Source organism: Octodon degus, unplaced genomic scaffold, assembly GCF_000260255.1.
Source record: "Octodon degus isolate 3935 unplaced genomic scaffold, OctDeg1.0 scaffold00363, whole genome shotgun sequence".
In the NCBI taxonomy this organism is placed as follows: domain Eukaryota; kingdom Metazoa; phylum Chordata; class Mammalia; order Rodentia; family Octodontidae; genus Octodon; species Octodon degus.
The window spans coordinates 933127-958178 of NW_004524939.1; positions in this window are offsets into that span (position 1 = coordinate 933127).

Sequence of the window (25052 nt, forward strand, 5' to 3'; positions counted from 1 at the left end):
TTAAAGTTCTGAATCTTTAGGTACTATTGCTGAGACCTTGAGAAAATTATAAAATCTCTATGAGCCTTATTTTCCACAAATTAAAGTGGGTTGGTTTTTGATATCATCATGTTTAAAACATTAGATTTGATTTTAAACTTCAACAATATGAATGCCTTCCACTCAACAAATTTATGTAAATGATGGTCATTACCCTTACGTTTATCAATTCATATATATATATATATATATATATATATATATAATGCGTTTACAAGTACATTAAGCTAAAAAAAAGAAAAAAGTGAGTAAAAGGAAAATCAGACAAAAAGGTATGGTCAGCGGTGGGGATTCTGCTTCATTAGCATGACTGTCTAGTGGATGTTGATTAAGCTTGGTTTATTTTCATCTCAAAAAAAAATTCTGTGAAGACATTCAATGAAGCAAAATTCTAATACACCTGAAAGACTTAGACAAGTATAATGCCAATATTCGGGATGCTAGCTCTGAGGCAATTTCACTGGTGTGCAAATCTGTCAAGTTACATTGAGGTTTGAGATGCACCCATGCAGACTTTGCCTCATGCTCTACATGAGGGTGGGAAGAGGACTGCCCGAGACTTCTCAACTTCATGCCTATCTTGGAATGTCCATCCATAAAAGGTTAAAATCTATTTGTTTTGCAGAGCACCTACTGATATTTGAGACAGCCATTAGCCCTTTTCTCTGACACTGTTTATCTCTCGTGCTACACTGTTTCCAATACCAAAGTATCTAGAGAAAAGAAGATACTAAAGAATAGTGATTAGAATCTAGGTAAGATGTCTGAAGATTGAGGAAATTATAGGACTGATCAACATTTGTGTCAATCAGAGGTGATAGTTGATTTCTAATGATCAATAACAGAAAATGAATGTTCTGCATATATGCCACCATCGTTGCTAAACCTTTTACTTAAAGTTAGGGCCAAAGTAATAGAACACAAAACAAAAATATCACATCTATCACTAGAAAGAAAATATTAACATCCTATTATAACTAGAAAGCCCCACAGCAGAACTGCCAATTAAAACTTTCTGAATAGTGTAAAAATTCAGCTGTGACCATCAGAATAAATAATATTAACTAGATATGGTTATATGCAATTAGAAAAGTGGCATTTTGGACCAAAGAACTGAATACTTGATTTCAATGTCAATAACCAAATATGGCAAGTGGTTAGTTTATCGAGCTGCACAGTCCCAGGAATACACATGAAGTTTCTTAGAAATAAATATGAAAATTTATCTAAATGAGTGATAAAATTCCACATAGCAGGTTCAACATCAATATTTTTAGTGTCATTCTTCATTATTTCATCTTTAAAAGACTGGAATTATATTCAGAATTTTTTTCAATTAATTATCAAGATCTCCAAAATTTCTCTGAAAACTATGTATCTTTTCCTTAGATTAAAACAAAAAAACCCTCAGGAGAAAAATCTTTAAATTTGAATAAAACAGGAGAAGTATTGTCCAGACAAAAACTGAATACTTCAAATAAGATAGCTCTAAAAATTAATTTCTAGGTTTAAAATAAATTTAGTCAAAAGTACAATAACAGCTTAATTTTTAAAAGTGGGTCCAGGCTATATTTGTACAATACATTACTTGTAACTCACTGAATAAAAGCAATGAACCATTTGAACTCAGGTCTGGTCTTTTAACTAGAGTACAGAAAGTTACTATGTCTCTTTTCCCATTACCCTGAGATCGGTAATATTAGAAAGTGAAAACATCCAAACAAGCTGCAGCCAGCCTGCAAGGGAATGTAGTATGAGCAGGAAAAACATCTCAAATCTTGTCAATACATAAATGCATCTATGTATTTGTTCTGTGTTTCCTCATTTTAATTCATAATGAGACACACAGTAAAACTACAATATTGTAGCACCTTGATTCTGGCATAAGAAGGAAAAGATTAGTTATTAGAGCAGAGCATAGATGTGCACTAGATTTTACAACCAAGTACAATATTTTATTAGACGAATGTATTTTATGTTAGATATCTGGAAAAATGTCAATTTGCATGTTAATTCATACCAAGTTAAATTACTGCAGACTAAAAATCAAGTATTAATAATGAAACCACTAAAAGGAACAAAATTAAAAGAAGATACACAAAATGAAACTTCTCAAATAAACCAAGCTAAAATATCTAAATGAACAAAGATTTAATAAGTAAATCAAGAGCGCTGTAGCTCACTGGGAATGGTCTATTGTGAATAGCAGTGAGTGAAGCTGACTTTCCAGGTGGGTAAGCGGGTGAAAGGATGGCTAAATACAGGCAAAGCTCTGTCGATACTTTAATATGGTAAAGTTTTTGCAAAAGTAATACTCAAGGCTAAGATGGCATATAAAATCAATTATTCTCATATAATTATATTAGAAGATATATATATATATATATATATATATATATTTTGTTGTTGTTGTTGTTGTTGTTGTTGTTGTTGTTACAGGGTCTCACTACACAGTTTGGACCCTTGCTTTCAGCTTCCCCAGCACTGGGATCACAGGCATGTGTCACTATGCCTGAACTCTGTGACTAGCTCAGCTTGCCCTGGGATCAAGGCTGGTGTGGCATGTGGTGCCAGGGATCAAACCGCAGTCCCTGCGCTTGCCTAAGCTTGCTTAAGCAGATACTTTAGTTGGCTGAGTTACCTCACCTGGCCTTATTATACATTTTAAAAGAGTAAAATTTCACTAGGTAATAAGATACATAAAATTAACATTATTTGCTTTAGTAATTTCAATTTTAGAAATGTATCTCAAAGAAATAAATACTAATTTAAGAAAAATTTATGTATAGAATTTTCATGGCATACTTTTCTGTAGTAAGGACTAAGTAAGAATAACTTTGTTATACAACATAGGGAGTGTGTACAGTTTCAATGATGTGAGAAAATATAATTCATTCATGAAAGAGTTTGGAGAATTCTTTATATTATATAAATTTGCTTGTCATCAAATAGTAAAAAGTGATTAACAGTAGTCTTCACAATCTGAATTTAGAGTAAACATGCATGCAAGAGGAATGAATATCATCAAAGCATAATATACATTGAACTTTGCCCCTACCAAAATTCATATAAAACTAGGGAGAAGCATGGGATGGGGAAAATAATTAAAGTACGCTATGTGCATGTACAAAATCACCCAAAATTGAGGAATTAATTTGTATAACTGATACACACTAATGAAAACTTAATGGAAAACCAAAGTGAAAAATAAAAAGGAAAATATTTAAGTTGTGTATTTTGGGCTTTTAATTTATCTGACACTATTTGCCCCTTGTAACCACAGTTGCTCTTCCAAAGCTGAGGCTGACATTATGAAGATACACAGGATGCTTAAGTTCAATAGTGACTCCCATTTACTTTAGTATGTTAGTAAATGAATAGAAGAGATTTGTGCCAAAATAATTTATTCTTAAGGCCTTTGAGATTTAACTTTAGTTACAAGTATACAGAAGAAAACATCCTTTACTATAAACTCTTGAGTGATGAGTTATGCACATGTGCCAACCTCATAAAAGCAATGTAAACATTGTTGCTACAAATGTGTTAATTATAAAAAAAAAACTAAATAAATACAAAAAAGTGATTATGAACTTACTTGGTTGGGCTTCTGATTATGTTGACTAGAATGTTTATTTCTAGGTTACTTCTTATAGACTACTATAAAGAAAGTTGTCAGGTGTATTTTGCCTTTCTTGAGATTGCAATGAATATTGGCCAAATGAATAGGTACAGATAATCAATAGCATTTGTTTTGGGATCAGGAGTTGACTTGCAAATTCTATAGGTTATAGGTCAAGCATTGTAATTAATTATTTTAGTCTGAAGATCTTTCTTTTCTTCAAAAGTAGCAGATTAAGGTAATAGAATTGAAGGCAAATGGGATATAGAACAGATGTGTTGCTTTAAGACTCAAACATTTAAATGTAGAGCAGGAAAATCTGAGCAAATCACCAGGTTGGGAGCTATTCCCTTGGCACATCAAGAACTCCGCATGCAGCCAGGCTGATAGATGTTTGCTGCTAAACATGTGTTGCCCACCACAATAGATGACATTTTACCTGAAAAAGCTCTTAAACTTGAAGAACTGTGTTTCCCAGATTTTCCAGGTCACTTGTTGTTCAAATGTCATTAGGTTAATGCAAAATGTAGAAGCTTTCCCATTCACCCTAGAACATTAGTGAGCTGGGTGTGGGGTGCATGGGAGAGCTGGTCGCATAGTAGAGTAATGTGACTTCAGTGTTTCTCAATAGTATATGAAAAAATTAACTTATTTTCCTTGATTATGAAAATGAAATATCAATGATTTAGGACATCTTTTGCACACTTCCTATTATGAATTCATATAGATACTGATTAATGGTGATATTGTACTAGAACATAGCTTTTCTCAGATTTTTAAAATTAGAGATTTATTCTCCCAGTTTCTCTTAGCTAAGGTTGCAAAAGGATATCATTTAACTTCGGCTAGGAGAGAAAAAGAGACAGAGACACTGACCTCAGAAACATCAGTCTTCGCAAATGTGGAAAAAGGACAATAATGAAAGAAGCAGATATTAACTAGCTATGGTGGCTGGTCTCTGCAATGGCAAATGGATAATTTAGCACACAATGACAAAATTAGGTGTAGTTTATATAGTGTTGTTATTTACTAATATGTACCATGGTGGAAGAATACAAAATGGTACTCAAGGCTTGAAATAAAATGGGTAAACCAATGCAATCTGACTAAATACTATGTATGTCATGATAACAGGTATGAGCTCATCAGGCTGATTTCTGATGCAACTTCTCTGGTATTTGATAATGAATGGAGAAGTGATCTTTCAGATTACATATCTCAAAAGTAACTTTGTATAATGTTTTATAATAATTATTTGTGTTTTGATTGATAAAAAATACACTACATTTTAAAAGAGAAACATTTCAATCTTTGTGCATACCTCCCCAACTCTACTTAACATAAGTATGGGTAGATGCTAAAATGTCAAAGTTTTAATTGGTATTTGTTAGTGTTTTCCAATTAAAAGACAAAATCATTTCCCTATTCTCTTACTACAAATATTCTGTGAATTTCAGAATCTTAAGTCTAAAAGCAAAGGTAGTAAGTTTTAAGCTGAAAAACATACAAGTAAAAAATAAAATACTGATGTCATTGTTTTCTCACAAGATATAACCCAAAAATCTGACAAATTGTACTTATATTACTTAAAATGATTGATAGTAAAAAACAAAGTACTGGTTTACATAAGTCCTCAAAAATTTAGAGATAATTATAACTAAAGCTAGAGGGACTTACAACAAAATATCAGACTCTATCGATAAAAGGATATAAGAGCCAGTGGGTTACAACTGCTATCCATTAAAAACAGTTTCTAAACTTACTTGTCATCTCTGATGCATTGATAATACTTGCTCTAAATTCTCAAAAAAGATAGCTCTTTCTTACAGGTTGCCAGACTCCATGTAATCATATCAGCAAAACCTATAACAAATACTTTAGATTCCATTTACTGGGGATCCAGCAGGTCTTGTATAGAAATAAAAAGATTAACACATATTAAGGCCTTAACTAACTATACTCAGAGGGCCTTAAGTACCACCACAGGTGGTCTCTCTCTCTCTCCTAAATGAAGAAGTAGAGTTAATGAGACAGGCTGTTCTCCAAAATTAGATGGCATTAGACATTCTAACAGCAGCACAGGGGGTTACTTGTGCAATTATAAAAAGTAAATATTGTGTGTACATTCCTGATCCTTCTGCTAATGTCTCAATAGCTGTTCAAGATATTAAATGACAGATCAATACTATGTCAGACTCAAAATTTTCATAGACCTTATCTTTGTCCTTTTATAAAGAGTCATTAAAATCTCCTCTTGATAGAAACCTTTGTTGATTGTATTCATAATTATTCTGTTGATGTTACTATTTGATCCATGCATAATTACCTGTTTCTTTGTTTTTCCAGGCTCAAAGATATATGTTCACCCTAGATGAAAATGTCTGGTAGCTATTGAGAGCCTTTAGAGAAAACCTCTGGAGAGTATCTCTGACTACCAATCAACTACTCTGACCCCTTTCAGCCTGAAGAAGTGAGACCTGTAATCACCCATTATTGCCTCACAGTAGTTTGGATTATGTCTTCAGAAGGGGATAATGTGGGCAACTGAGTTAGATAATATCATTATAGGTAGTCAGTCAGCAATAGGCCCTTAAAGGACCTAACATGGAAGACAAAATACCTTGCAACTGTGGGAGAGACAGGCACCTCTGCTGTGGACAAGACAACAAAAAAGATTAAACAAATGCACTCACACACCTCCCTAGGGATAGACATCAGGGTCTGATATTCTAGATAAGTATCAATCACCTTGAAAAAGTCAGCAAGAGTCACTTTTCCCCAAGCCCTTGCAGGAAAAGTCCCCACTCTGTATTCATGTGTGCTTGCCATGTGACTTGTTTTCTCATTTGATCCTGATTTAATCAATTTTATCTAAACAATTATGCTTTTAATCTTACTGGTTGACCATAGATTTGTCTCACCTCATGTGAGAGTTCTCATGCTTTCCACCTTAGACCAGTCTCACTTCATGGAGTTGCTCTGTAAAATCCTTGGAAAAGGCAGGTTCCTTGGCAACCCACTCTAGTGCCCTTCTGTCCCTCTCTTGGACAGAAGCTCTTTCCAATAGTATTCTGCTCTTAAATAAGTAAGTAAACAATAAATGGAGGGTAGAGGTGGATTATAGGCCATCTATCAATTCAAACTGAGATTGGCATTCAGAGATCAAGGAGCACAGCCAAAGACTGCAAGGTGATAGCCAAGTTCCAATTTATATAGTTATTAGGGTTTCAATTTAATAAGGAATCAGAGGGACAAGATGATGCAGGATGGAGTTAACCTTACCTAAAAGTCTTGAAGATTACCTGGTCAGCCCTACAGACTAGAAGTTTTCTGAGCTTCAGTCACACCAGGAACTTGTGTTAAAATATTTTTAAATGATAGGAGTTGGTGGACTGACACTACTGGAGAGGCAAATCAGCATTGCTTTCACCTGGTAATTATGGACCTGAGCCTACACTGATAGCCACAATCATTCCTGGAAGGAGGCCTGGTCAGTGTCAGCCCAAAGCAATGAGAGGTAGAAGGGAAGGAATCTAACATCTGCAAAAGGCACTCTAGACATTCAAGGCACATAAAGTCATTTAATATAAGCAGGTGTTGCACATAATTGTTAAATGATGGGATGTCTGTAGCTCAGACATTTAATGTCCTTGTAAAAGCTTGTACCTGGAGTGGCCTTGTTGAAAAGCAGCAGGACCTCTCAGAGGCAAACTTAGTGGGAAGTCTTAGGCCATGGGAGACACGCACTTGAGTGGGATTTGGGGACTCCAGCCACTTTCACTTCCACTTTTGTGTTTCCTGGAGATGCAGTGAGTAATTCTGCTTTACATGTACCCCTGCCATAGTGTGCTGCCTACCACAACTCCAAAGCAACCAGTCCAACAGATCACGGACTTGCACACCAAAAACTGTAAACTAAAACAGAGCCTTTCTCTGTTACAGGAACTCTGGTGTTTTGTTATGCTGACAGAAAACTGACCAACACAGACTAAGATTCAGATTGTGTATAGTAGCAAAGATATTAATTGAGGCTTAACATATGGTAGTTTTGCATCTTATATTTTTGACACCCTCCCCTGCTGCACCTATAGCCCAAGTTACACAAAGAATCAAAGGTGAACGTTCTCAGCATACTTCCATGTAAATGTCATTGGACTAAAGAAAATTTGCATAAAATGGATTAGGAAAGTCTCTAGAGCTTTATGGAATTATGAATAGATTACCATAATATATTGCATGGACCTTGATGTAAAGTATATTATTCAGTATTACAAGACCTTCAAATAATTCATAAAGATGACTTCTTTGTTTTCAAGATGGGAGAGAAGTTGGATAAATGCACAACTTGCCCTATAAACCTGTTACTTTAAAATTTCAAGATATATTCATGAAATTAGAATTGAGCAAGTCACCAAGAAAAAAAATTAAGACTTAAAAGATTCTTCAAAAGAAGCTTAAAATGTAAGTTACAGTAAAAGTTTGTGTAGCTCTTTGAAGACAGTAAGCTACAGTAAAGTATGCTGATAATAAATGTGAAACAGAGACAGGTAGACAATCCTAAGATAAAAATACCAGTTATGGGTACAAATAACATGAAAGGATTAAATTAAGATATATGGAGCAGAAGAATTTGTGCATCTCAAGTTGTTGGTAAAAGTTATGAAAGTTTTGTTTTGCTTTTTTACTAATTTGTCAACCTGAAAGCAGTAGGCAAATCAGATGTCTACAATCACTGTTTATGCTTTTAGTTCAGGTATTATAGAATGAGTCCCCTACCATTAGATACCAAAAAGGTATTCAAATTTAATTTCCTTGTTGGCCTGGGAAGAGGAAGGCAGTTGGATAAACTTTTTTTTCTTACTTTTTTTTTTTTCAGCCCACTTCATATTTACACAGACTTCCCAAATATATCACTGGAAAAATTCAAATCTAATTCTGGCTACTACACAGCAGAATACTAAAAGTTAAAGTCTCCCTCCAGGCAATTAGTATTTATGGAATACTCCTCATATGCTAAACACCAAAACAATTACTAGGCAATAATCATTATGTCTTTATTGTTCTTACAGTCTGGTTTTATTAAAATTTAAACAAAATAAATTTAAAACTGACACAATGAAGAAGAGAAAGAAAATGTTTATAAGAACCTTTAAAATTTGGATCATCAGGTGGTAAGAGGTTTTCCTAAGGGAACTAGTTTCTTGGATTTTCTAAAGGATGTACATGTGGAAAAAGGATTGCAGGAATTCAATCAAAAGGCATGCTACATACAAAGTTCTCTTGAGCATACAAAGGGCAAAATTCTCTTGGTAAAACTTGTAGATGAAGGAAGTGAAAGGAATAGACAGTTATGCATTTTAAGGACATTTAAATTTGGTAAAGGGTTAAGTCTGACAATGGAAAGAGAAGTATTCCGCTTTTAGACTTTGGGAGGCAGTGGCATTTACAGGAGAACACTGGAATAGGACTGTGCTTACAGGGAGCAGTGCTGTGTCCCAGATACTGAACAGCTGAAAAAGTCATGAAACAACTGGGCAAAAGACAGCCTCTAGATGAATTTACAAGATAGCTAGAAAGAGAATTAGAACTTCTGACTTTAAAGGAACAACACTGCAACAAACGGAAAAGGAAATGTTTCTCTCTCTTTTTTTATTCTCATCTTTTTCTTTGTCTTGTCTGCTTTATCTTTCTTACATCCTGGCCATCAAGAACATATTCCTTTTGGAAGAATCTTTAGTTTAGAGAAAGGCAATGAAATCAAATTTTGTCATATTTTCTGCAATAAAAGCTGGACATTTAATTGTTTGGAAGGGTAGCCAACTATTTTAGTTCTCTGAATATTCAATGGGACACTCCAGGTACTCACTCCCATTATTTTATGGATAAAATGACTGGACACTAGACATTTCCATGATTTTCTGGTCAACGGCAGAGACAGTTCTCCCCTTACATACTAGATTCTGCTTGCATCATGTTGCTTCCACAAGGTGAGAAAAGAAACTCTTTTTATGATTTAAACTTCAATGCTAAGCTGATATATGAAGGCCAAGGGTACAGAGCTCTGCTTAATAATGAGAGAAAGAAGAAAAAGCTCCCTAGTTTCTAGGCCAAACTTTAAAGACATAATTCTTCAATATTTCCTGATAGCATAGAAATATGTTTTGGTGGTAACTGCGAGTTACTTGGAGAATTTTATAGTTGTTTTGTATTTCCTTAGCCACAAAACTTGTTAAAGACTGCTGAACAGTATTGTTTTATAATATATAAAACAATACTATATGAAAATGTGAAAACAAAACATATGTGGCGAATACAAAAACATTCCTGATTTGAGCAAAGCTTCAAAAACAAAATTTAACATTCTTTGTTGAAATAATTTGGTTTCTTCTACTTTACATTGTTCATGCATTCTCTTTCTTCACTGTTATTATCTGCTGTGATATATATTTTCCATTGGATCTCAATATTTTATTGATATGATTTACTTCATAGTCACAACTATAACTGAGGATTGTCAATCATATTAAAAACAATTATTTGAAAATTTCTTTTAAAGGAAAGAAATCAACATTGAATTTAATGAAAATATTTTCCCACTTTAAGATATCTTTTTTAAAACTCCATTTCTTTACGTAAAAAATGGAAAAATACACAGAGTACCATGTTATAAATTTGAGAATGATCTTTTCATTTCATTTATGTAAGTACTTAAAGAATTTAGTATTTTTTCTAACTAATCTGCTTAATAATCTGGTGACATATAAAACATTGCTACTCTTAAAAATCAAAATATCAAAAGTTATGCAAATTGCTTATAATCTGCTAACAAATCTGAGAAAATGTAGAAGAGAATATTTCTTGTTGAATATTAATCACTTAAGGATAACGCTAGAAATAGATATTGCATCAACACTATAAATATGTGTATGCTTTTCATAAATAAATGTTATTTGAGAGTCATAAAAATAGTCTTAGCATTTTAAGACTATAGAAATGAATAATCAGTGTTTTTGCCAATGCAATTGACAATGAACTCAGTACCTTCAGTGGCTAACAAATTAGGGTTCATCCTCGAATATTTTACTTGTATCACATATCAAGTTTATAATTCATCTTTCTTAGCTTTAACTGCTACATTTAAAGGCAAACTGAGGTTTTAAGAAATTAATCTTGATGCTGAGACAGATAATTTTGACTTTCTATACTCATAGATCCATAAGTAAATTTGCTTCCTTTTTCCCTTTCTTCCTAACAAATAAAAATGCATACATTCATGTTATAGCCTCTGATGTTTATAAATATGTACACATTGTAGAAATCTCCAAATCAAACTAATCAACACATGTATTACCCCACATACATTTTTTGTGACAAGAACACTCACAATCTAATCTCAGCAATTTCAAATACACCATGCAACCCATTGCCAGCAACTGTAACTCTGTATTTAACAGCAAATATCTTGGGTTTATTCCTCTGTCCACATGAAATTTTGTGTTCTTTGACTAACATCTCCGCAGTCCCTCATTCTTTCAGCTTTTGATAACTGCCATTCAATTCTCTGCCCTAGTGCTACCTTTTTAGATACTATATGTAAGTGAAGTCATTTAGTATTTTATTCATGCCTGATTAGTCTCACTTAACCTAATGTACACCAGTCATCCAAGAAGGTACAAGTGACAGCAAGAATTTATTTATTTAATTTATTTATTGTTCTTATTTATAAGTTAAGCCCACTTATATTCTTAGGAAGGTAGATTATATAAATGACCAAAAGAAAGCTCAGTTTGGAGGGCAAAGTAATAAGTAATATGTCCTGTGACTCTCATTGTATCAGTTCAATTTTGACTTAAATGAGAAAAACAGTCATGGAAATCACTTATTGTTATAATGATTTTATACAGAGTTGACCTTATCCAAACATTCTTTGAAAAGTTAAAATGTACCCAGTCAACTAATATACATTAGTCATTAACATTAACTCAATTTTCAGATAAATAATAAATCTCTTTTGATTTTATAGCCAGGAGTTAATCCAGTAGAGTGGTTATCATCAACTCTAAGCCTTTTGGGGTTTTTAATTGTTCTGCTAAAATGAAAAGCTTTATGCCAGCTTTTGTTACCACCCAATTAATTCTCAAACCAATTAAGATAAAATCATACATAATAATCTCCTGCATATTACTAAGTGTATAAAATTTGCCTCTACCACTTAGTTCTTTTGACCCATCATTGGCAACTCCTGATTAGTGGAGCACTGGAAATCTTTTTTTCTTTGCTTATTAGCATTAATGGACATTTGGAAAAAGATACCCACCCCAATTTTCTAATTTGAATATATATATATATATATATATATAATATTTCCTACAATTAGAATAACTGTAACTATTTGTGTTTGATTCTATATCTTATTTTTTGTTCTTTTTTGACACGTTCTATTTACAAACAATGTGGCATTGGCTTGTTATCATTTTGTTCATAAAGCATTCTGAGAAGAAAAGTACAAAGCATTCAAATGAGATTCTATAGTTAAATTTATAAAATTGAACATTTAAATCATTTACAATATTTTAATTAGACAATTGACTTGTATTTCTTAAAGTCTAGATAACACTATATATTTTAGCATAGTCATTAAAATAAATTTTTCATTTTTAAACATTAATTTTGCAATTGATACACTAAAACAAAATTTTCATGTACTAGTGGGTGCAACATAATATTTCAATACATGTAATAATTTTTGGATTTTTTAAAGCTTCAAATTGTATTTGATTGTTGTGTCCTTCAATAAACATGTTTAACGTATACATTTAATTTAATTAAACTTTATTTAGTTTTCAGATATTTTTTCCATCTGGATTCAGGAGTAATTAGTCAAATATGTTTCAGAAAATGAACAGAATTTGACAACATTTTAATTTTTCTTCCATGCAAGTTATTTCAATTAAATACTTTGTAGAAGGAAGTACTGGGAAGGCAGGTGTTGCACTGCAGAGCTGCTTTTCCAGCTATTATACTTTTTAAAATACTTAATTTTGAATATTAAAAAATGAGTTGATGAGTATTCATGAAAAAAATCCTTGGGTAAGACATACAATTATTGTCATTTTAAAATTAACTTAAGTACATAATTCTCTGGAAGGATGATAAACCTTTCTCATTTTAATATTTATTTTTATAATGTTTCATTAAAGTGATGTTCCTGAATTTTCAGTAGACATGCAAATAAACTGCAGCACATCTATTCAGTTTATCTAATATATTTTACTAATAATAGTAACAGTTGCTACTAAAACTATGCTATCTAATAAAGATTTTCAAAGTTAATATGAACAATTCTCAGATTTTTTTGAAAAAGTTGGTTGAAGATATTTTATGAAAGGATTATAAGTTGACATAAACAGGGCTATATCTTAACGTTAAAATGACATCTTTGAAGTTAACATGTTCCCACTTCATATTGTATACAAAATATTCACATCATCTTACTGTTAAATTATCAATAAAATATTGCTTGCGTGAATGTTGCTGAATAACTCCATTTCTTATTCCAGTTTTGCAATTGAAACAACAAAGATAAAATTTGATTAGATTTCTATCTCCCAGGTTGTCTGTCATGAAAATCTGGGCAACAAATTTCATCTAACAAAGCAGTCAAATGTTGGTAGCAGGTGATTTCCCTTATCTTGGTAATTAAAAGGATATGGAGTGGCAGAGTAGGTCAAAACAACAGAGCCTGCAAGTTAAAAGTAGCCTTTATTTTTTTAATGAATTAAAAAAGAAGGGGAAAAATTAATATGATGTTGGAAAACTGTAGACGTTTGAAATTTAATTGAGGCTATTGGAGTATAGCTGAGTGGCACAGCAGGAGACTGCATGTGGGGTTCTGGGTTGGATCCCTAGCACTTGGTGCATGCAAATGCACACAAAACAAATAAAAGTATTTTTGGATAATTTTACTATCATGTCATAAATTGTTCTTAATTTTATGCATATTCTGGCATATACTTTTAAATGTATATTGCCAAGTTTATGAATTTATCTGAATTGAAAAATAAGAAGTGAGTCATTGGGATTGTGCTGTTTTTCACTGAAACTACTACCTAACCCTCAAATATAATCATGCATTGAAAAAGGTAAAATGAAACATAGAAAGAAATCCAGGCATTATTTCTTAATTAATGAAAAGTGAATATATACTGTAAAGTAGAATGTCAATAATTATCAATAGAAAAGAAACCAACTAAAATATTGGAGCACACATTGAAAAAAAAATCTGGAGCCCTAAGGTGCTAAGGAAATTTTCAGCTCAAGTTTAAATCTCAAGTTCCTGAGATTTTAGTGCACAAAAGAGAAGGTAAAAAACACAACCTTCAGTAATGCCATCTTACCTGCATTGCAGAGTTCTGAACATTAAACTTAAAATGTATAATATTATTTTGTTTCTTCCATTTTATCATTTTGTTAGTACCTGCTTGATATATACATCACATACATTCATTATAGGGAGTTATACACACATATCCCACCCCTTACTTTTTTTCTACTTCATTTTGAGTTTCCATCTCCCTGCTCCCCTCATTCCTCTTCCCAGATGCAAGACAAATTATATTGAAATGATATCCCTCTAAAGCCTCATATGCTTGACATGATTGCATCTTAATTTTCTGTTAGAAAGTGGTACCCACTGAGAGGTGATCACTGGAGCTATAATATGGAAGAGTTACATCTCCCTCCTCCAGCTTCCACATTTTCTCTCTTCTTCCTGATCACCATGATGTGCACAACTCTCCTCCACAGGCTCATCCACTATACCTACCCTCTTCGGATCTGGCCAAGTACAGATGAAAAAGTGAACCAGAACACATCTCAATGACTTTAAATGGTGGTTGCTGGGTGTTGTATTTTAGCAACGAGGAACATGACTAAGTCTTATATAGTATAATTAACTTATGTCTGTCTGTGTTTAGATTTGTGTGTGTGTGTGTGTGTGTGTGTGTGTGTGTGTGTGTGTGTCTGTTAAGCAGTGGACAGATAGTAAGGTTAAAAATGGTTGAAAGTTTTAAGAGGTTAACAATTGTGTTTTCAACATAACACTTAGGGGTGTTACTGCAGATTTATGCCTCTATTTAGTAACCATTTGATGAATATATTCCAGGATATAGATCTACTAAGCTGTGAAATGCATGAGAGTAGGCATTGGGCTGATTTTCTACTCTAACCTAAAAATTTCATAGATCCACTAATAGGAAATATATCCTAAGACACAAAGAAGAGTGTCACATTTGCACTTAAAGACTGGTCTTTAGTTTCAGAGACGGAGCTGACAAAAGGATATTAAGTAAATATACTTACTCCTACCAAGTAAAAGTTAGCATATAGTCACTCCTGATGTAGGTATGTCAGTTAGGAGACCTTGCTTGACATTATTTTCGGTAGTGGATAGAGTTCTGAACAAAAGTAGTAAAAATGAATGCTAAAGAAAAGAACTATATGAAAAATATTTGAAGAAGAGTTGACAAGAGAGAACAACCTCTATATACCTTTGAAATATTTGTAGCACTTTAATCTTGGTCTTTGTTTCCTCTTCTCTTTTAGAAATATCACTCCTGCACAGGTGAGGCAAATTTCTCTCCCGTCTATGTCTCCCTTCTGAGTTTCAATCTGTATAAACATCATTTTTTCTTTCTACTCTGTATTTTAAGGTGCTGGTTGACCAAATTGTTCTCTGTCTATAGCTCTCATCTGAGCATTCAACCATTGTAATTTAAAGATGTTGTCATACAAAACTCAGAGCCATTCTTAAAATGTGTTTTTCTGTTTCTCTTGTCTTGTTGTACTTAATCCACTTCCAGTTTGGGTATATCTTACTTGCTAAATACCTAAAAGGTTTTCACCATTTTCTACTTCTGGTAGATTCCATCATTTTTTCCTGGATTATTCCTTAATTTGAATTTTTCCACTGGATTCCACTCCCATTCCAAACCTCAGTAGCAGTTACTGTGACCCTTTCAAGTGCAATTCTGGTATGATACATCGTTCTCAATCTAATTTTCTTTAGTGCCACCTTTTTTAATAGCAAACATGAACACTGGCATTGTTAACTTTAATATTTCATGTGCTGCACCCCTTACAAACTGTCAAGGCTCTTCTTATTCTACGTTAGTTCATGTTCTCTTTACTTGGGATACTTGAGCCAGCTATTTCCTCTAGCAGGCATGTTCTTCTCTCCTGTTCAGCTACTTACTGTGTAAGTGACTCAAATCATCATAATTTGCCATGGTTTTTCTAATCTTTTATCACTCTGCTCTCACCAGATAGATGATGCTTACTTCATGCAAGACTTCATGTTAACAATGTATTTTAATCAATAGAACTAGTCAGAGAATGTGCACATGGTTTACTTCTTCATTTATGTCTAGTGTCCTCACTAGACTGAGGCCACAGTACATGGCTGCCTAACTCCGTATCTTTTGATCTATATATAAGTTGCAGAATATTATCTTAATGAGCATTTGCTGATTAAAGGAATCACTAACCAGAGGAGTAGGGTAAGGAAAACACTTCAATATATGCTAAGCAATTCCAATAAATTTACTTTTAGTTCCATTTGTAGATGCAATCACAAAGTCAATATATATTAGAAGACTAATTAAATTTGAAAGTATTTTTAATAAATTACTAGAAAATGAAGAACAAAGAAAGCCATTTTGAAATGCCAGTAACCATTTCCCCATTTTTATTTGAATTATACTTCAGAAAAAAGATGCTAATCAGAGATCTTCGTTTTCACTGTAAAGAAAAAAATGATACAAGCTCTGTAAGATTTTATTATGTCTCAATTCAATAAATGGCTTTAAGAAATTACTCTAAAAAGTTTTTGAAAAGTTACCACATGGAGCCTAAAGAACTGACAAAATAAAATAGCACATGGTATACAATAAAAATGTCTGTTTTCTCAACCTTAAATCTATTACTTATGGAGTACTCAGCAAATCGTATTAAAACTTTGCAATGAAGGCCTCTCTGAGGGAAACCTTCCATAAATTCATTTACTAATGGCCTATTCCAATAGGATCACACAATAAAAATATTTCCTGGGAATTCAACTTAAACTAAATCGGAAATGGCCCAGACCATCAGTATCCTAATTGTACAACCAGTGGATCTGTGACTCTGGGAAGATGAAAAGAAGAAAAAGCCTGGAAAATTGATATTTCTTTCATCTCTCAAGTTCTGTATTCTCAAACCTGGATTAGATGGAAGCACAGTATACTCTTCCATACAAAAGTGAAAATATAAACTCTTTGAATTGCCAACTCATATCTATTGTTACGTGTTGTTTGGGCTGTAGCTTTAGCATCCTCTTTAAGAGTCCATATTCAATAGTTGTATGTATAAAATATATATGGCTTGTGAACAAAATATTAAAGATTAGTGGTAGCACAGCTCTCCCTAGTAGCTTCTTCTTCCATTTTTCATGCTCCAAACTGTGATGATAATGGTGCTAATCTCTCAGATTTCTGTCAAGGACCCATCGACTGGTATATGTATTATACTTAGAAAAATATCTGGCATGTAGTAAGCACTAAGTATTGGTGAACTATTATTAATATAATTACAGACTGTTAAAACACTTATGCTTTCTAAACTTCCCAATATATTTGCTGCAATTAAAAAAATACAAGGAAAATGATGATTTTGAAAATGTTGTTAAAGGAAGGGTAGAATATCACAAGGCTCATGTATTAACTGTCAAACACATCTACTTTTTATAATGTTATGGCAGAGTAGAGGATGGAGCAATCACATTGGGTGGGATCTTTACAAGTTGGTTTACTGGAAAGGATCAGCTTTGACTAGACCTTTACCAGCAAAACTATAAAGATTTCAGGGTTAAGCCTATTTTAACTTTTTCTCATCCATTTATTTATATGTTTGCAATACACAATAAATATATTCATTGTGGAGGTTGACATATGTCCATATTTCATAGTAATCCTTTTAATTTCTTATGTAATCAGAAATCTTTTTATTAATGAGTAATACTCGTTGTACAAAAGTACTATATATTTTTTATCTATTCCTCAGATGATGGACATTTTGGTTGCTTCCAAGATTTGGCTATAACAAATTTCATAAACATGGTGCACATATTTTATTAAGGTATGATGTTTTCAGTTCTTTTGGGAAAATATCCAGAAGGAGAATAGCTGGGCTGGGTGGGATTTCCAGTTCTAGTTTTTTGAGGAGTCTTTATAGTTGAGGCCTTTGTTGGTAAGTGCATGCAACTGGACACTATACTAATAAGTGAAATAAATCACTCCCACATGTGTAAATATTGGGTCCCTAGTGTAAGAACCTGAAAGAATAAATAAAATCTGAAAGGTATAATGGTTCTGGTAAAACAGAAACTGAACATAAGGATTAAACAATGAAGATGAGAGAAAGGAGAAAAGATCAGAAAAAAAAAGGAAAAAAACATGCAAGTATACATGTAGAATGGCTGTGACGATTGCACTAATAATTTCCATCAGTTTTTAGAAACAGCAACTAATGTTCATAATTTTAACCTTCACTAACTCTGTCTGCTGATATCTGCAATCTAAGCGACTACCTCGAGGAAAGCAATGTGTAATACAAAAACCATGGGTGAATATCTCACATCTTGGACTTCTAAATGTGTACTGTTTCTAATGTTTTTCTAATTTACTGTTATACTCTCTTTAAAATAAATTTATGAAAAAGTAAAAAGGACAAGAAAAGATATTATGATTTACTGAGGGTAAGTGTTGATATTCAATTATTTGTCCAATCTTATACAACTGTATCTGTTAATATGAGCAATGGATTTGATGATAAAAATAGGTAATGTAACAACCATTGTTAATTTGTTATTCTTGTTTTGAAAATCTGTAACATATGTATTGTTGTATGTTACCCTGCTTCTATCTCTATGTGCTATTTGTTTTTAATGTTTAAAATAAATTAAATTTAATTAAAAAAAGAAATTTCAAGCAAATAATTTTTGTACCTATGTTTTAGATTATGCCCCACCTTATTCCTAAATATCAATATTGTTACAGCATAGATAACAGCATATATGAAAACTATGCCAAAAAGTAACTCTATAGGACCATTCACAATTACTATTATTTTTTTTTAAGTTCACATTTCATTTTGGGGAGAGTACCTGAATAAGGTTGAGAATCTCAGGCTTCTACAAGCACTACATTCCTGCTGTACAGTCTCGCTGGAAAAAAAATAAAAAGGCACAGAGTAAAACATAGGTTAACACTAGTGATGAAACCAATTAAATCAAATTTCATTTTTATTCAGAAGCTCACATTGAATATCAGAAATCATACTTATTGGAGTCCGAGGATGGATTCTATGGTCAGAGTCAAACAAAGCATTTGCTTCACTGTCTGCAGATCTTAGATTTGAATGGGCTGCTTCCTTTCGGCTTTTTAAGACAGAAGCAGTCCTGACCAGCTGACCCAAGCCAGGTAGGAAGGAAATCAATGTCAAGGTTTAGCCTGGGTTTTGGATGTTGGGTTTGTGTGGAAGGAAAGAGGAATCTGTTTTCTGATAAGTTTCCCCTGGAAACAAAGCCAAGAGGGACTCTCAGATCCAGGCAATGTTGCCAGGACTTTTATTTTTTTAAGAGAATGTAACTATATATCTATCTTAACCACTTTGAATACACGGATACAAAATGGACATTCATCTGTATACCCTTTTTTTTTTTTGTTAAGTTCCATTATTTGAATCTTCCTCATGACAGACACTATCATTATAGGAAATCTTATAGGTGTGTAAACTTAGCAAAATATTCCAAAAGAGTCCAGTAGCCCATAATAGTATTGGGTCTTCCACTTGACTGGCAATGTCAGAAATTGTTGACCTGAGTGCAACCGTTAGGGAAATCAGTGTGGAGACTCCTTAGAAAAGTTGGACTGGAAATCCCGTTTAAACCAGCTATTCCTCTACTGGGAATTTTCCCGGAGGCCAGGACTTCTGTAGAGGTGATCTGGTTGAAGGAACTGAGGGGGCTGTCCCAGAGAAGTTTCTTGCCCAAGTAGAAAGATGGTCAATAAAAGAAGAAAATCACTTTTTCTGTGGTGAAGGTGCAATGATCTCATTATATATCCAGTGGGAGACTAGAAATAAGTTTGAATAAAATTATCTCCAAGCTAATCCCAAGAGCTGAGTTTAAAGGGCACTGGAAAACATATTTTGGCATTTTTCTTGTTAATAATTGAGTTGGAGTTCTTATTTATCATAGAGGAAAGGGCTAAACATAAAGGCACTCATACAATAAGCATCTTCCAAACATTTTGTAGCAGTTGATGTTTAGAGTTATTTCAATAAAATTATGTTGTTTATAAGCCATCTTTCAAGAATCTGAAACAATGAATATAGATTCAAACTTTGCAACATAGAATGAAGGATGTGGTAGAAAATGTCATATTTATGAATTCTCCACAGAAGTCATTATTCTGGTACTAATCTTACTCTTCCTCATGACAGACACTATCATTATAGGAAATTGTAAGATCTACTACCCAGCAGATGAAAACCTTGGGACAAAAACTCAAATTTTTAAAGGGATAAAAACCTTCTTGTGCCACTAGAGATTAATTGTACAGTCTACATGGTTGATAACAGAGGGGGGAAAAGGATGATAATTTCATCACTTAGAGTTGCCAGGAAGGTACTGGAGAGCTTGATAAAAAAATAACAAATACTTTTTCAATTTAAATACCACAAAATATTTCATTTTAACTCTTCTTTTATTTCTCAGGTAAATTCATTCCTCTTTTCAGCTTGGTGGGTTTGATTACATGCCTTCATAATGTGCTGTTTTGAACGGTTTAAACATACCTCCTTAAAAGAAAACAAAAGATAAATAAAAAATTTAAAGCCTACTCGAATCTATATGTTTTGACATGTAATTCTGCATTCAAATTTATTACAAAATTTTATATGTAATTGAAAAATTAAGAATTTGGAAATACAGAGAACAGAGGAAAGAGAAGAATTTGACCTGCAATATGAAGTAGAAATTCTCTCCAAGAATCTTCTGGGATTTCATTTTAATTAACCTGCTTTTATTTCCTTGTTTTATTATTCCATTTCACTTTATGGCATCACTTAGACAATATATTCCTCATACATCTGCAGATACTGATAACAATGAGTTTAATTTGAATAAAACTATCAGTGAAATTTCAAGATACCACTCCTACTAAGGATGCATGTCACAACGGCATGTATTAGCTACATATTTTCAAGAAGCCTACAGCAACACTGAAAATCATGCTGAGAATTCCAGCTCTGTGTGTTACACCAGACTGTTCTTTTATACAAATATTTAGAGGTCTTCAAGAAACTAAGCAGTTCTTGTTATTTAAATAATTTGTCCAAGCTTCCATATGCGTGGATAAATTCTGATTTGCTTATGCTTTATGGATAAGTTGGGACTGGATGAAGTTGAATTTTTTACTTTGAGAAAAGAAAATTTTAATTATGTCATAAACAACATCATTTAAATAATTTTAAGTAGTAAGTATATAGTCAAATAGTGGCCCTTAGCAAAATAAATGTAGATTATCCAGCAAAACTGGGGAAAAGGACAAAATAAGCATGAGGTAATATAAGAAAATAATATATGGAAAAATAATTTTATGGGAAGAATAATTATCCAAAGTGATTCTATCACATTTAGTGTTGATTCTTATGTACTTATGTTGGTAAACTATATTTAAACATATATTGCTATTAGCTATCTCTTAGTTACTTCACCCTTATATCAAAGTAGTATTAATTTGAATGTTCTTTGAGTTACTTGTGTTGCAATGTGGACAAAAATGTGTCCTTGCAATTCTTTTAGCCTTCATAATGTGCTCACTAGATTAAATTCACAAAAGTAAATAAATGTTATTCCATAAATGTGTGTGTGTGTGTGTGTGTGTGTGTGTGTGTAGTTATTGGTAAATAGTGGTATCTGGAGATAAAGAACCCAGAAAAACATACCTCAGTAAATAAGTCATTACTAAATTTGAAGTTTATTTAATGAGAATATACCTACCCTTAAAAAAAATAGCACATAACAAAATTAACACATATAGTACTAAATTATTTTGTGTAGCACACAAAATTAGGAATTTATTTATTTATTTTAATTTATTTATTTGGCACAGGGTCTCACTATGCAGCTCAGACTCGTAGTTTTTGTTTGTTCTTTTTTACTTTTTGTATTTTAGGAAAGAGTCTACAAGGTGTTTAGGGTCGCATTATTAGATTGGGTTCATAGTGACCTGTTTACAGTCTCCCAATGCTGGGATTACAGGAATGTGCCACCACACCCAGTCTTAATTGCTTTCTCAGCACACCCCAGGGGTGGGGCCTGCATGGCACCAGGTATGGAATCCCTGGCCCCTGTGCCTGTTTGCAGGCACTTTAATCCTAAATATTGTGTTTTCGTTGTTGTTGTTTTGTTTTGTTTTGCTTTTTAGCTCAGACTCACAGTGATCCTCCTGTTTTCAGCCTCCCTTTGGCTGGGATTACAGGCATGCACCAACACACCGAGACTAGGTGGCTGTCTCAGCACTCCCAGGGGCAGGCATGTGGTGCTGGGGATTGAACCTCAGTTCCTGCACTTCCCTAAGCAGGCTCTTAGTCCACTGAGCTATCTTGTGGGTCCTTAAAATTAGGAAGTTTTAGAATTCGCTCAATTATTTACAAAGTATTACTGAGTATCTGTTATATGTTAGGCATTATTTTTGCTATGGAAGAACATTTATTTTGGTGTGTGTATATGAATATGGATATGTAGGCACCAGAGAGAACAGTAAAGCAATGTGAGAGCAGAATAAAGATGAAGGTTGCAAATTTTAAGTAACGATTCAGGGAAGGACCCAGTAAAATTCAGAATAAGACAACCATGTTCATCAAAAGAATATCTGGAATTCCAAAGAAAGTGTTTATTACACAGTACAAATCTAATGGAAAAATCTATGTTACCACTGAAATGGGGAGGGGGCAGGTTACCACTGAAATGATAGTGGCGTGGGCTAATAAGTGCCCACATCTACAAGCTAAGTTAATCAGAACATATACTTGAAATTTAACACACACACAAGTATACACATTAACCTAATTATTTATAAATTTTGTGCTATGAAATCATAATATAGTGCTAGTGGTTTTTCTTGTTTATTTTTCTTCCTTGCTAATGTTTTAAGTGAGCTTAACTATTCTTAAAATCCTATAAACACTTTTTTTAATGAAAAGTCTCAAAAGATTCAGAAGTGTATAAAAACATAAAAAGGAAAATATTTATATGTGCTCAAAAAGATTCTTTTATAAAACAGGTACATGTACTTGAACCACTCCTTGTGGATGACCACCTGGGCAACTCTCCTGGAAAGAGGAGCACTTGTCTCCATTTTGGCTTGCCTCACCCTATTTCCATGTAATGATAGGTAGAGAGCTGGCTAGGATTCTTCCTTATTCCTTCAAATGGCTTTAAGCAATACATACTGGTCTAGCTGAGGTGCTGGTGGTAGTCTTTGAAGATGGCACAAGTGTTTTCCCAGCAAACCCCACCTGCTAGTTGCTCTTTAATATGAACTGGTTGAGGTGGGATGAAGAGCCAGTGTTCCACATTGTCAGCTGGGATCAAGCTTCCAGATAGAGGCTATAATTCCCTGTGGCTTTAAAGATTACACATCAGAGCTGAAGCACCAGACCCGAAAATATTACATACCATCTGAATTGTGTAATGCAAATTTCTCTCTGCACATCCTTCTTGCAGAGGTAAATACAGGTCTCCTACCTAGCCCAGCTCGCAGTACTTACCTAATTCCTGCCATTTTTAGTCATTCATCCTCAAGGCACTCCTCCTTCATGACTGAATAAAACCCAGGTTTGGCCCTGGGTGGAGGCATTTGTTCTGGATAGCCATCACCATGGCTAGACTTAGGATCTTTTGGTTCCCCATAATTATAAATATGCCTTAATGTCTTTATTCTCACTGTGGTTGCACTGGAAGTGATAGTTTAGAATTAACCTGACATGATGGGCCTATCATACAATTATTTTTCATCAGACTGTACTCCTAAATGTCTTGGTCATGTTAAACTGTTACTATGCTCATTCTGAGGTGATTTTCAAAACCGAGAGGAGTAATTTAACTTCTCCTAAACAGAGTATTTGGAAGTTTACTCTTGCCTGTGTTGGAAGAAGACTTTTTAGGATGCATAGGAAATGTTCATTAGGCAGAGATTTCAGTATGCACTCAAGAGTAGAATGTGAGTGTTCAGAGAAATGAGACCTACTATAATTTTGAACTGGTAATATGTATTTTGACAATAAAAGCTATACAATTTGACAACGAATAGTGCCATATAGGATAGCCCATATGCAGAAAGATACTCGTGTATTTCTAGGGGAAATTCTAATTTATAAGTTACAAGGTCTTCTATTTACTGATGAAAAGGAATCATTCCAAAGTAAAAAGGAAATGGCTGAGGCCATTTGTAGGTAAAAGGGAATTGTCTAGGCTTCTTGTTTTGGTTTTTTTTTTTTTTTTCAGAACCAGGGATTGAACTCAGAACCTTGCACTTTCCAGAGAAATGCTTATTCTACTGAGCTATCTCCCTGGCCCCCTTCTGTTCTGAGAGAAGGAAAAAAGTTAAATCCAGCATATGTTCTGAATCTGCGCATTATACTTTTAAAATTATGATTTTCCTGGTCTCTTACTTTTCTTTTCTCTGATATTAATATCCTTTTTAGTAGTTTTAAGGGTATAGCCAAGCAAAAATGTTTAGCCAGAATTTAAGAATACAGTGGCACCTCAGCTCATGAGATTAATGTGTTTTATGATTTGGGGGCAGTTGGCCATGACTGTGTTTGAGAACCAAATTGTGAGCAGATGAAACTAAGTATTATATAGCATGGTAATTCCTGGGTGGATCTTAACAGAGATCTCTTGTAATAAATCATACTAATAAAATTGAAAAAGAAAAGGCATGGGTGTCAGAACCTAGAGTTGAAAAGAGTCGACCACAAAGGATTTAGAAAGACGCACAGCAGGCCTTGGATATAAAGATATAGGGCTGATATGGGACCCCCAAATGATATAAAGGAGATAGTATATCTCCCAATCTGCTAGATGTTTGATAAATTGTCTTTGGATTCCTGAAAGTAGAAAAATGAAATCTAAGGAACAATGGATATTAAGAGTGGGAAATAATTACCGAGGGGGAAAAAGCTTCACCTAAGAGACACAGAAAGTGAATTGCATGGGCTCCACTTACAGGGGAGGCTTTATAAATTAAACTTTCTTTTCCTTTTTTTTTTTTTAATGTATTTGGTTCAG